We start from the raw sequence: 16,098 nt of genomic DNA on the forward strand, positions 1-16,098 counted from the left end.
TCCTTTATTGCTTAGCAATCTGGTACCTCGGTCTTTCGCCTTCATGGATCACATTAAATGCATGTTTCAAACAAGTATATATACACATTTAATAGCAATTGACACAAACAACTAAATCAATCAATCAGTTATATAATTACATCTTTAAAGTAACATTTTAAGATTACATCAGAAAAAGTTTTTCTATCACAAAATTCAAGCATTGTAATACATATAAATATAATAAATACTTTCTATTAATTTTATAAGGAATGTTGCACAATTAAATACCCAATTCAAGATTAAGTCCAAAGGGTTTCAAAGTCTTAAACTTTAAAATCATTTTAGTCTCTAATTCAAGAAGTTTATAAGAATAATCCCTCCCTCCAATGAAAAATGGTTTACCAAGCACACAGAATTTTAAACTATATGGGGAACCACCATGTTTCTCAAAGAAATGCTGGGCCACAGGACTAACTTCACTGTGCTTTCTGATGTCTTTTAAATGTTCTAAAATATGGATTCTAACCATTCTTTTAGTTTGCCCTATATACCAAACATCAGTACACGAACAGCCAAAAATATAAACCACCCCAATTGATCTGCAGTTAAAGTGAAATTTTGGGAAAAAGGATATACCATTTATAGCATTTACATTAATAACCCTATCACATAGGCTACAATGGCCACAACAATAAGTACCTGGGGATGAGCTATTAAATTCATTACCTTTCAAAAAATTATAATTTAACAACTCTTTTAGATTCTTTCCCCTCTTATAAGAAAAAGTAGTATGTTTGGGAAAAAGATGACCAATATTATCATCCTCACTAATAGGTACCGATATGTTTTCACTATTCTAACTAGTTCACCTAAAAAAGGAGAAAATTTAGTAACATAAAATAACTTTTCTCCATCATCAGTATCCTTATTCTTCAATATTCTTACTCTTGACTCTTCCATAGTACTCATACAGTTTAAATCTCAATATGGGCTATCATCAGTATCCCCAAGTGTCCTATTTTTACATCTTAACAAATGATCTTTATCATAACCCCTCTCCCTAAGTCTCAACTCAACATTATTCAATTCATTAACCCTCTAAGCCTCATCACTAGTATGATCAAATATTCTTTTAAATTCACCTGAGGGTAAAGAATGTAATAAATGTCCAGGATGCATGCTAGTAGCATGTAAGAACATATTTACTGAAGTTGTTTTCCTAAATGGCCTAAAGCCAATATGTTCTTCCTTATTATATAGATTCACATCCAAAAAATTAATACTTTTCTTATTGAGCTCATAGGAGAAGGTTAATCCATGTTTATTTTTATTTAAAGTCTCAAAGAAATGCAAAAAATCTTTAACCTCACCTCTACAGATCAAAAAAAGATCATCAATAAATCGTTTATATAATATAACATTCTTCTTATAGAACACAGTAGGATAAATAAATTGCTTTTCAAAAAATCCCATATAGATAATAGCATATGAGGGCGCAAAAGCAGCCCCCATAGCTGTTCCCTTCAGCTGCAGAAAAAACTCATTATTAAAACAAAAATAATTATGAGTTAAGCAGAATTCAAGTAAATTAACTAAAAAGGTAGTTCTGGGTCTATCACCCAGCATTTCCATCACTGCTTCCAACCCTCACCTTTTACTGATGTTAGTATATAGCGATTTAACATCAATGGTTACCCAGTAGTACTCTTTGTAACATCTAACCTGAGATAATTCATCCAACAAATCTTGAGTGTTGGAAATATGTGCTGTGACTTTACTCAAATATGGTTTAAGGTAAAAATCCAAAAAGATATTAACATTACTTAACAAAGAACCTATCCCTGACACTATCGGCCTACCTGTGGGTTTTATCAAACACTTATGTACCTTAGGCAAGGCATAAAAAATAGGTGTCAAAGGTTTCTTAATATGCAATTTACATACATCCTTGTGGTCAAAGAAACCAAGATGTTCCCCTCGCTCTAATAGAGTCAAAAGTTCATTATTATATTCCATTACTGGGTCCTTCCTTAAACATTTATATTCAGCCGTATTATTTAATAAATCTGCTATCATTTCACAATATTTCAATTTGTATAAAATGACCCAGTTTCCTCCCTTATCAGCACATTTGAAAATAAATTCATTTTTAATTTTCACCATATTTTTAAGGGCCAACCATTCATTTTTACTTAAATTATACTGCTTTTTATTCCTATAAAATGTATCCAATGTCATAGAAATTTCTTTAAACAAAACTTTAAGAAAAGCAGTAATGGCAGGCACTTTAATATTTGGTACAAATTTCCTATCGGAAACCAAATAAGGCAGTGTAAGTTTGCCATAACCAATGTGAAAACAATCAAAATTCTCTGTTCCCTCATCCACACAGAATGTTTCAGCATCTTCATAATCATATATTGATACATTCAATAATTCATCATTGTCGATTACTCTCATTCAACGAAACATTCTCCGCAGAATTAACAGCATTATTCTGAAAGAAAACTTTAAGATACAATTTCCTTATAAATGCCTTCAATTCAATATACAAATCTGCAAAGGAGGGAAAATAAGTAGGCACAAATTTACTTCCTTTAGATAGTACAAGTTTCATATCATTACTGAGAATTAGATCAGATAAATTAATAACAAATAATTGACTATTAAACCCAGGAAGTTTCAAGTGGGTATGGCAGAGGTCACTTACTTAGAACATAGAGTGGGAAGTGGTAAAATTAGGGCAGAACTTGTCAAGGTATAAGCTATCCAGTTGTGGCCAACTAGGACTAACTAGGAAAAATAAACCAGACAAGGAAGTGTGGACCACAGATTGTGAACAGGCATTTCAAAAATTAGAAGAGGTTTTGGGAGGATCCCATGTGTTAGCCAGCCTAAATTACAATAATGAATTTATTGTACAGGTAGATGCTTCAAATTATGGAGTGGGGGCTGTACTTAGCCATGTTTCCTCAGAAGGAGAGCAATGCTGCAGTGGGGTTAATAAAGCTAATGTAAATGGATTGCCCAGAAGAGGAGTGGGTTGATATTACCAGGTAGACCCATTTATCTCGTGTCAGTTTTCAAGGGTCACTTGAAAATCATGCTTGAGTCATAAGGGGAGGAGAAATGTGAAGAAAGTGAAAACACTGTCATCTGTGTTAGCATATCTGGCACGGGATTTGTGTATATTCTCAGATCAGATTGTATTGCATGCCAGTATGTCTACTTGTGAAAATGTAAATAAGTGTTTTTAAATGTTGAGTATTTCGCTTTTTATACAGAATGTTTAGAGAATCTGTCAGCATTTTGATCCATTTCTAATTGTTCATGTTTGAGATGGACATTCTGAAGTACTGTGGAGAATCAGCTGAACAGTGAGTGATGTCATTAGAATGTTTCTGGCTGCTAAGTGATTATTTAAACAGCTGATTGACAGAAAAATAACTTTTTGAAACAGCTATTATTTTTAAAATAAGACAGCTGAGAATGCAGTTTGTCACGCATTGAGCAGTTTGTGAAGTACAGTCAGTTACAGTGCTGTGCAGTCAGTGGAAACGCACGAAAGAGAACTCACCAAAAACTGTAAGCCTGCCTTTCGCCTTGCTGTTATGTGTTAGATTAGATCAAGGATACTATTCTTTAGTTAGATTAGGAAAGCTTAGTTATAAGATAGAGTTTTTCCTAGAATAATGGACTCCTATCCTACAGTTTTATTTTACATTTCTGTTGACTGAATGCTGGCATTTATTGAAAGTTATAAATTTACATTTTTGTAATTATTTTGTTTATTATTAAATGTTTTTCATTACTTTACACTGTGGCTGGAAATTGGTGTTTTCCTTTAGAGATTAGAGTGTTTATAATTGTATGATACTCCCTGGGTCCCCTTAAAGGACTGGCTGTTTTGGTCATAGCTATTATTTATTTTGATATTTAGTTTTTGTAATTGGACACCCCTTTAGAAGGGCAGAAAGACATTCTGATTGGTGGCAGCATTACTGTATTATTTTGAGGAAAGGACACAGATGGAAATCTGTGCCAGGATTTCCCAGAAGTGTTGGATATGTGAGATTTACATTTACTTTGAATCTGCGTATATCAGAAGTCTTAAACTGGGACACCTTGCTCTGAAGTGTATAATAAGAAAATGCATTTGTGGTGGGCAGAGGTATATAGTCCAGCCCAAGGAAAATATAATGCGTTCTTGCTGTGCTCATAGGGAGAAATTGTGAAATATTACTTCTGTTTAAGTGACAGTTTCATATTGGAGTCAGTATTGAGGACTGAAGCTCCTTAGTTACTGACCCAAGATAGTAATGGACGTCATTTAATTGTTGACAGTCCAGTGGGATATAGCCAAATGTCACATTTATTATACACAGGGTATGGGTTAATATATTCCCAGACAGGTTCATTTCTCTCAAGCAAAGTTTCTGCAGGATCACTTGAAAAACTAGCTTGAGTCTTCAAAGGGGAAGAGATGTGATGATGTGAGATAGTGCCAGGGAGAGTAGGGCAGTGAATGTGTAACTTATGACAGCCTAGCTAGCTGGAGTTTTGTAAAGTATTATGTCATTTGTATATCAAACTGATTTATACAGGTGTTTTTGTTGAAAATGTATTTGTAAAGTTGCTTGTGTCAAAAAAATGTACCAACAGTGTGTCCTGCTGGACAGAAGAAAAATACACCTGTATATTAGTCTGTATTGTAGATGTTGAAATGAATATATTGCAACAGAGGATACAGGAAGATATGTGGTTGATCTCAGTCAAGCTAACTTTGAAAAATAACTTGAAATTATATTATTTGGTATAAGCCATAAAGATTGTATTTCACAGGTCTGAATGCAGCCAGAGATGCAATGTCCGTGAAAATAAGAACTAGAAATCCTGCTCTGTTGTCCTTAGTGGTGAATTAATTGCTACTCTGGAAGGGTGGAAGAAGTGCTGCAATGGTTTTATAGCTTCCAGATCCTGTAAAACATCTTAGCAAATGTGTGTGTATTGTGACATGTATGTGCTGGATCCTGACTCAGCTTCTAGTAAATGGAGATAGTGTGGGAACCACAGAGTCAGGTAACCAAATTTTATGTCATTCTGTAATCCAGCACTGAAATGATGCTTTAATACCAGATGAAACAGAAGTCTTAGGGCAGTCTGTTTGTGAAACCTGTCAAGAAAGACCACTCACCCATATCATCTTGTCTTGCTCTAGTAGGTGAACTTGGGGACAGTAATTCTTTAATCATTCAGGAAAAGTTAGTGAGATTAGTTAAGCATTATTTTTCTGTGTCTGTGTGAACCTTTTCATCTGTGTTATATTTAATATTTCCTCTAATTAAAATCCTGGTGTTTATTGTAAATAGATATTCAGTAATTTCATGTTCTTTTATTATTTATTATTACATATATTTAAACATTTCATTGTGGCTGGTCTTTTTAGAAAATATTTAACCTTTGACAGTACTTGTATTTATCTGGTGACACTGTGACTGCTCCTGAAAGTCTTGCTGTTTGGTCAATATTACCATTGGTATTAGTATTAATTTTATGCAGTATAATTGGATTCCCAGTTAAGAGATTTAGGGTAGCTGGCTGGTGGCAGTGTAACTACCTTACAGTCTTTGCAAAAGTGATACAGCTGGTGAACTGTGCTAGACTTTCCCAGGTGTGTGTGTGTGTGTGTGTGTGTGTGTGTGTGTGTGTGTGTGTGTGTGTGTGTGTGTGTGTGTGTGTGTGTGTGTGTGTGTGTGTGTGTGTGTGTGTGTGTGTGAAAATTAAATATCAGAGTGTGTGTCAGTTACTTGGACAAAGACGCAGAGCTCCTTAGTGGTCAGTGTGGTTTCTTATTTGGGTTCTAGAAACAGAGAGTCCAGCTCCAGAAGTGGAGTGTGTTCCCTGCTTCCACTTAAGGGAAAATGTGCTTGGTGCAGATTGCTGCATCTGAAAATACTGTGTGTATCCATTTTTGTTACAAGTGAATGTCCCTCACCAGTGTCAATTGTGATGATTGAGGCTCCTTGATTACTGGCCCAGAGGAGCGATATCTAACAATGTATGGTGGGAGTGGGTTCCCTCCAATCACTAGCAATTCCCCCACCACAATGTAGCCACCATTATGCAGCCTCACATGGGTGCCCGACACCATCCAATATCACAGTTAAATCCTGATGTACAGGTAACATTTGAATTCAATCAGAAGATGTCCTGTACTATCATCCAAGCACAATCGTTAGCAACACAGTTCAGCATGGGACTTATTTTTGTGCATGCATGAAGACATGGAGTCAAAATGCAGCATATTGATTGCTTCATGAGGACTATGATGGTGCACAACTCTTCCATCTCCATCTCCATATGGAGGATTAGTGGTAGAGTTATTTAAAATCAGGTTTTGGTACATATACTGGGTGGTCATCTTCGGGAGCTGTTACAGGGAACACAGTCTTTATCTTCATCTGGAAGTGTATGAAACTCTGCCTCCTCTCATTATGGGTGGTGATGACAGTCATCTTCCATTGGCAAGATGACTGGTGGACTCCCCCAGGCAATGGCTCTGCAGTTGCACACTATTCCTGACAGAGGAGAACCGTAGTCCTAGTGCAACACCCAACACAATATCCACGAGTCATGGTCAAACAGTGGTGCCCAACCCCATCTCAGGATGATAGTGTCCCTGACATAGAGCATCTATTACCTTGAGATCTCTGCCTCCACTTCATTTGCCATGCTCCCCTCACCCAACATCTGTGTTAACAATAAGTCACTGTATCCCCAGCCAGCTGTGCATACGATAATGACTACAAACCACTCCACGTTCCCTCTTATGTGGTATATATGAGAATATTTTATGCAGAGTCTGGCCTGACAAAGTGCACTCACCAGCATAGCTTGATACTAGTATTTCATGCATCATGGTTGTAATGTGTACTGCAGTCCTGTCTCTCTGTGCATGGCAGGAGCTGTAGCTCTGGACCTGACATTATTGCTTTTCCTGTGCTCCTATGTAATGTGCCCATCATTGCCTGTCAAGGTTACATGACTACTGTTTGCTACTGTTCCAGCTCACTTTTATTGGATGATGATGCTGATGTACTTTCCCTGCTGATCATGTGTGTCTGCACTAACCATTTGTACCTGTATCATAAGGCTGCCCCAACATGCTAAAACATGTTATAGGCTGTGGCAGTTTCATACTATAGTCCCTCCACCTAGCCATAATGAAGAATCAAAAGCAGGCTTTGAGCAGTCCAAATATGTGCTGTATGATATTACAGGTTTGTGCATTTGTGATATTTTATTAGAAATCAGCCACACTGTATGGGTTCTGTACAGGTGTCATTAGCCAGAGCTCTACAATGAGCATGTATCACTTGCAACACATTGCAAACATTTGTAGGAGGGTAAATACATTTGGGCATACTATAAATGAAGCCATATACATAAATGTTACCCATAGTGCCTGTACTTATCAACTAGATATATGCCATATATCTTAATCATGAAGACTGCCTGCATGTTATGTGAACACATTGGTCATGATCCCAAGTGCATCACACACAACTGGGCAGTTCACAGAAGGCTAGCCCTTCCTGTACACAAACAGTTGTGGCTGTGGGCCATGTGGGGCCATTAATGCTACGTTTGTAATCTGTGACACCCAGTACCTCAGAAAGGCAGATGATATAGTATAAGGCACAGATGACGTTAGCTGTTTCATCTTGTGTTAGGAAACCACATATGTTTACCCACTTATACACGCTTTATATTGAAGAAATTACTGAGCCATCTAGATGCAGAGGCCTGAAAAATAACTTGCATGCCCATGCCTGTCTGTGAAAGGTCCCTGTATTAAGAAGACAAAGAGATATACATAGCTTAGTCTCCACATGCATAGGAAGAACTGCAAGAAAGACTGAAGCCAAGCGAGTGTCTTTGCTGTGTAATACCTTAGATCTTCTGTAGTGAAGGCCCATGCACAGATTACTCCTTACGGACATACCAGTGTTTCATCTCCATGGCTTCTGAATGCTTATGACATTTTCCTTTTAAGTCTTTATGGATACACTCAGGCCAATAAAGTCAAATCCTACTAGCTGGTAACATGCAGTGTTTCAGACATGTTGTGACCTAGTCAGTACAGCATAGTGGGGTTTGGCTTTTCTGGTCTGAATGTACCCATAAGTACTTAAAGAGTTGTGGGCATTCAGAAACCATGTACTTGAAACACTGGTATGCCCTTAAGGTGTAATTTGCATATATCCCATGGATGTCCACTACAGCAGTATTACATAGTGAAGATGCTAGCTTGGCTGATTCTTTCTTGCAGTTTTTTTCTGAATAGTTTGTCTTTGTAGCCTTCTTACCTTTTGATGGTGTTAGTTGGGGTACTTTGCAGGCACCTTAATGCTTATGAGCATTAGGATAGGTTTTAAGCCCTGTATTTCTGTAAACAGTCCACTTATACTGTACTGACAAGATCAGAAAGAGTCTAAAACATGGCATGTCTACATACAGTAGAGTTTGGCTTTATTGGCCTTAAAAAGTAAGAAGTCATGGGCATTAAGAATCCATGTAATTAAAACACTGGTATGTCTTTAAGGGGTTATCTGCTTATACCCCATGGGTCTCCACAACGTATTACACAGTGAAGACACTAGCTTGTCTGAGTCTTTCTTTCAGATTTTACTGAATGGCTTGTGAGTGTAGCCTTTTTACTTTTTGCTTGGGCAAATACATGAAGGCCACTCATTCATGTTGATTTTGTTTGTGGCTAACTTACATCAACCAAGGCTCATGCAATGTCCTGCTCTACTCTACTCTACTGATAATCTTCTGATCACTAAATATGTGGTATGTCACCTTCTGCTGGTACCATTTCCTTGACTCTCAACGTTACATTGTTGTATTCTGATGGGAAGTGGCAGCACTGTTACAATATGCTGCTGCATGCTCAGCACTGCTAATCCTAGCATTTTCACAGTCTGCAGCTTTGCATTCTTTTATAGTTTGGAATGTTCTGGTGCCCAATTTCCCTACATTCAGCTATGAATCATAACAGTGCTCACCTCACATGCATCTGCATATAATTATAGTCTAATTTCTTTATCTGATTTCATTTTCATGCTGTTATATTGACGCTTGCATGCATCAGCTGCAGAGCATTTGTGCTCCTTGCACAATAAAGCAACATGAATCCTTGCCAAGCTGTCTGTGAATGATTGTCACACAGCTGAGCATTGCTTATTAAGTGACTTGTTTATGAATCACCCCATTTGTCAGTTTGCCTTTAAGAATTAAAGAAAAACAAACTTTCAGTGAATTGTAAGAGGGCATTCAGACACAAAATTAATTTAAAAGTATAATTCTAGCCAAATGATTTTAATACAACTCACCAACTTTGGCCACATCAGACCATGTAGTTTGGGAGTTTGAAGTATATTGCATAAACAAAAAATATTATCTATCTATACTATCCAAAACTATATCTATATCTATAGATATAGATATATCTATAGATATAGATATAGGTAGATAGATACACACATGTACACACACATGGGTACAATTAGTTTTTCAATCCATTCTCTTAATCCTAAAAGAAATTGTTGGCTTTTTACATCAACTTGTTTTGATCAAATGGCATATTACCAGATTTCATGTGTTTAAGTCCAAAATGACATTATAGTGGGGAAAGGAATATCATCCCTTTCCCCACTTTTGTGTCATATTGGAGTTAATACATTTAAGTAGCAGGGGCTATGGGGGATATAGTCCCCCATATGGGAGGTGCAGAGGTGCTTGTCATTTTTATTTTTTCTTTCAGCCAATACTTTGTTCGAAATTTCAGATGACTATATTTGTCAGCCTGGAACAATATTATCAACAGACCACAATGCATTGCCAGGGGTGGCCTGCATCTGTCCCCTCTTGGGTTTCAGTTATTGGCAAAAACATTCTCCACCCCAATAGTGCTTTTTATGCAAGGCCAACCTGATAAACCTACCAACATAATGAAACAAGCAAAGGAAAATATGAAAGTGTTACTGATCAATGCTAAGAGCCTGAACAAGAAACTCCTCTTCCTGCAAGCCCTTCGCACCCTGGAAAACATTGATGTTTGTGTAGTGACTGAGTCATGGTTTAAAATATCAGTGAGCATAAATAGTTGATAAAATAGAATACTGAATAAAGAACTCTAAATATTAATTTTAAGGCATTTATTTTCTTTGTTTTGGAGAAAGTTCCATTGTTTAATGGGGCTAAATAGGTCAGTTTACACTGGAAAACGTGAACTATATTAGTTAAAGAGACAACCCCAATGTTTAATTAGGGTCTGAGTTAAACTGCCAGAAGTCACGTTCACTTCGACACATCACTTTCATTCCCACTGACGATGTCATTTTACTTTTAAATCTTTACACCCTAGTGACGCCTCCGGGTGTTTCTGCAGTTACATCAAACTGATGCCTCTAGGCATTAAATATTGCTGACTCATATCTGCATTAATAATTCTGAAACCAAGATACATACAAAGTAATAAAATATTGCATGATAAAGCTTACACAATACCAAACATTGCTGCTTTTATATTTGACATCTGTCCAATGCAGGTAAAGTGATATAAACTGCTGTTCATATAATATGTATTTATATTGTTATAAATGTCATGTTTGTCCAAATATCTCAACAACCTAGTAGTACAGGCAGAACTACTTAGCCTCATATTGAAAGTGCTCAGCTGGATAAGCAAAACTGTGCTGACAGTATGCTTGTAATTTGAGAAGTCACTGAGATATTGTAAGTTGTTTACAAAATATTATACATTTAATAGCTACTGTATTTATTGTGATATATAACATCTAATTTAAGACCTAGAATATAAAAATACTGCCACTATAAAAATAGCGTGTGCTGAAGAATTTGATATTTCCATTTCTTTAGTAACCCCTATGGTTCCAGAAACATGAACATTTGTTTGAAATGTGAGGGCATAATTTGATTTTTATTAAAATGTGTAGGCTCTGTCTATTGGAAATAGCAATACAAATTTCCAGAGCTCCATTGGAAGAAATGAGCTAAATATCCTGTAAATACACAGTTTCAGTCTTGTTTCAGCTCCCAGGATAAACTAATCTTTCGATTTGTGTTCCTCTCCGACATGCATTGGATTGGGGAACTAGGCCCCCAGCTCCTGGCTCATATTTAAAATAAAGAAAGCTGTGCCAGGGAAAAGGGACATCAGTGCATACTAATGTTTAAATTTTGCATCACTCATGCTTCTACATTTGTACAATCAGCCCACTCAAAAAAATAATGCATTTGTCTAGTAGTATTCAGACATAAACACATATCAAACTAGAAGTTGAAAAAGGAACAGAAGAGTGTCTCTACTAATGCTCCAACCTTCTGTCACACACTTGCTTTCTATGAAATTACTAGCAGGTCAGAAAGTCACTACATCAAGCAAGTATTCAAACATCAGAATACAGTAAAATGTGAAAGAAAGGGAAATATGGTTTCCACTACTGTTTGCCTGACTCAGATGCTTTCTATAAGTAGAAACCATGTCATAAAATTGTTGTAGATTGCCAGGATTTACAATCACCACAGAATAAAATATGACATGAAAAAACAAAAAAACTCTGTTTACTAATGTTTTAAAAGCCTTGCATTACTAATGTGCTTTCTAGAGTAGCAGCAGCAGTCAGGTCATAAAATACCTGAAAGGTTACTTTTCTAAATGGGTAAAATGCACAGATTAAACTAATGAATGGCTCACAGGGAGAGCTGTTGTCAGTACAACTGCAATTTGAGATGGAATTTGACCAACATCTTTGAAACTTCCTTCAGGCACTCTTCCCCCACCCCCCTCGGCCAAAGGTGAGCATGCTCAGAAAGGCGAACCTGAAATGTAAAGAAAGGCTGAATCAAAACAAAAAAAATCACTGGGACTGTCTCTTTAAACTGTGTTTGTCATGGTTTCATTACTTTATATATGTAATTTATTACTTCCACCACAAGATGGCACTGGACTTAATGATTATAAAAGGACAATCTATGAGGGAGATTTTTGTCTGATGAAGTTCACTTTACTTGTAGTGGACAAAAGCACTTATGAATAAAACTTTTTGGGTGTGTCTTGCATTTTCCAGCAGGAAGATTTTTCTCAAATAAATAACAGGTGTCAAAATCATGGTCTGAAACTAAATGCCAAAAAAATGCGCTGTTGTATCCTTTGGGAAGTGATCTACCCCCAGGGAACTACCACATTGGCAATACACCTTTAAAAGCTGATCCAGCTGTTCAGTATTTGGGAACTTATGTGGGCAGTGATCTAACGTTTGAACAACATGTGTGTATTGTTGTAAAAAAAAGCCTTCTATATTGCACAGCTTATAAACATAGGTATTGTGTCTAGATCTAGGGATGTCATAGTTCCCCTTTACTCAGTCCTCATTAGGCCAGTCATTGAATATAATTCCCTCTTTGGCATGTATATGTCCGGACACATGCAGCAACTGGAACACCCACAGAAATACATTACTAAAGGATAAAAGACTTAAACAGTATGTGCTATATGGACTGACTGAATGTCCTGTCACTATACTCAGTATTCTACAGACTACTAAGATGTGACTTGTTTCTGGCATACAAGGCATCCTCCAACCAATTACTGATGGAATTACTGCACATCAGTAAGTCAAATGGCAACAGAAATACTTGGTCTGGGGATCTAAACCTCTTTTGTTACATCAACAGAATGGTTTGGATGAACAGATATATTTCATACAGGATACTGCTGCTGTGGAGCAGACTCCACATCCACATAAACAAAATTTATCCTTGTCCATTTTCAAGTGTAATTTAGATCCATGGGTGGGAAACAAAAAATTTACCCCAGGACTGTTTCCTGTATTACTAAAGGACAGATGCAGCTCCTAAATGCTTTTTAGCATGCATGCATCCACTCAAATTGTCTATGGTATGATCCCAGTTATTCTCATTATGGGTAATATATAATTATTGTCCATGACATGGGTAAGGCCAATCTATAATCAAATGGGATAGGTTATTTTGAGCACAAAAGGGAAATTGGTTAGGCTTAAAATGGCCCACAAGGGCAGCTAGCATAGTACTTACCTATGAACTCATGAACTGAAGTGAATTCTGTCTGTATGCCTGTTGTTTGGTTGTTACAATAACATCAAAATGATTCACAAACAAATTACTTAGGCTCACATACAGAGTTACTTAGTTTCATTAATTGTATGTTGCTGTACATATAACTTTTAAAAGCAGTTGCACAAGAAAATGTTCAGATTGTTTTGGACTTTTGCAGCTAATGTCTTATCACACCTTATCTTTAGTCTTTAATATTCTTGTGCAGAATTTTAGTGATTCTCAAAATGAGACATATTTAATTCTGTAGAAATTTGAAGAAGATCTGCTATCTTTTCTTTATATTTCTATAAAGTGTATACAGTCCCTGGACCATAACACAGAAACAGAGTATGTTTGATGTTATTATGGCTTTTGCTTCATTTTAAAGAAACTTGCATGAATAACACTATGAGTTGTATCATAAAATGTATTACAGGCATATCCATCTAATAGTTTTTTAATGAAATTCAATCCACAAAATGCTCTTTGTCCTAATTAATTTAATTAGAGTTTGTTTTATATAAGTTTTTTCAAAACATTTTGTACACCTTTCGTAATATTCAAAATAAATATCATACCTGACCAAATTTTGGACAAATGTGACAAGTTGCTCATAAATGTCAACACTGTATCAAAAATAAGATCCAGTCACAAATATGTTATCTAAAGTGTTACTGTCCTGAGTGGATGAATTGATAATTTGCTTTTAACTGCTTTTATCTTGTAATGTGTTAAGCTATTTCCTTTTTGTTTTTGAGTAAATAATATTCCCAGCCAGTATTTGAGATGTTCACATTTGGCGTTTTCATAATGTTAATGAATAATAAAGTCCTTTCACTTATCAGGTGGCACTTCAGTCAAACCACAGATATTGAGCCTTACAGTATCACTATTCATAAAATCATCTCCTTTAGAACTGATCATTGATTGAGACAGTACACAGAATACATTTGATTGTTGTGTTTATCTACAGGTGAATTACATCATACCCTTGTACTCCAGTGGAATGCTACCATTTGAAAACCATGCTCTGATGACTACCAGAATGATTATGTTTCAGCTGCTAAGATGAGAAGGAGGGTCTAGATAACATTTACTGATCTCTTATGGAAAATAAATAAATAAATAGATAAATAAATAAACAAATTAATTGAATAATAATAATAATAATAATAATAATAATAATCAACCAAAAAGGCTAGTAAACAGCATTTTCCTCATACTGTGTACACATTTTTGGTTCTGTGTATAAAATTCTCATTGAGTTGTTATTGCTTTATACTTTATGGTCTTGAAAAATGCATCTTATGAAAGCCTAAAGGATGAAGTAATTTCCGCAATCGAGATTTTCTGTATTTATTACTAAGCTTAGCGATCATATTGGAATATTCACAGTGCTGTGAAAAACATTTAGGACAAAACAATGCAACTCATGAAACTTTGAAAAAAAAGTGAAATTATGCATGAACTATGTATCATACTGATATACCTTTAAAGTGTTTTGTTGATCCCTGAGATTTTCAAGTCCCTGCCCCCCAGAACTATAAGGCTGCACCTACCTTTACCTCTATCACTTATATACGTAATCTCGCAGATCATTGTACCTTGGAAAAAGTGGAATACTCTGAGTTACAGTCATTTTAAACAGTATACATTTTGGCCAGAAGTGACAAGCTGCTATTCCAAAAAGCTAATTTACTCTCCTGAGACTTGCAGCAGGAGCCCAGTGCCCCACATACATTAATTCCAAGACAGTAATCTCAAAATGGCTTATTCCTTACCATGGTAGTTAAGAGGGCTGGAGCTGCTTTATAATCCTTAACATTGCTTGATCTTCAGTAAGTCACTAATGATCACTTGACTCTTTCAGTAATTACAATTAGCAGTGAGTGTTTTTTGTGGGGGTAGAGGCAAGACCCGTTAACATTTGGCCACCCTCAAACTATAAATATACCCTCTACAGATCTCATAAACTCAGAAAAAGTATATTTACAAACTGAATAAATAACACCAAAAACCTGTTACTGTTAACACAAATGAAGGCAGCACAGTGTCAAGCAGGATTCCATTTATTCAAACTAAAAGAAAAAGATAAAAATCCAACCAAATGTACTAAGCGCTTTCACCCATAACCACAGTGGTCATCTTCAGAGTACCTACAGAGTATTTTTACAAACTGAGTCTGTACAGTTGAACATGTTATACTGGGATATGCTGAGAGCTCTTTAGCTGCGAGCAGATGAGCCATAAGAGGGTGAATATCAAGCAAATAAAAGATAACCAAGACGGTTTTCTCACTGAATTGTTTCTACCTTTGTTTTAGTCCAGTATGTATCTCGTATCTTATTATTACTTAGGATGCTGTAACATGATTGCAGTTTATTAGTGAGAATTGATTTTTAACACTTTAACACTGAGTCATTCAAATTATTATTCATCTGTGAATTACTTGTTTGGCTATCAAATATTAAGTTTCCAGTACAGTTCTCATGGTCCTCAGAGGTAATGTTTTCAGATTTTGCTTCCACTAATTTAGTGCGATATAATACATCTTGTAGCCAGTGATTAACGTATAGGCATGATCTACTGAAATATTTGAATGCAGTCTGCATTCTCTTTTCTTGCTTTGTCTGACCTTAATGAATGTATGTGAACTATATCACATTACATTTCTTTTTGTTGGGTGGCCTTGTATTCTGGAACTAACAACAATTGTCCATGTTCTTTTTTTAATTATGCTGTCACTGATAATCGAAAAGAGAGTCCACTCACTCTTTCTCTGTCTATTTGTCTCTCTCTCTCTAATATATAAATATATATATATATATATATATATATATATATATATATATATATATATATATATATATATATATATATATAGAGAGAGAGAGAGAGAGAGAGAGAGTTACATGTTAAAAGATTGAATGGTTGAAAGATCGAACTGCA

The sequence above is a fragment of the Protopterus annectens genome, chromosome 2.part1 (assembly GCF_019279795.1).
Source record: "Protopterus annectens isolate FY-2018-M chromosome 2.part1, PAN1.0, whole genome shotgun sequence".
Lineage (NCBI taxonomy): Eukaryota > Metazoa > Chordata > Ceratodontiformes > Protopteridae > Protopterus > Protopterus annectens.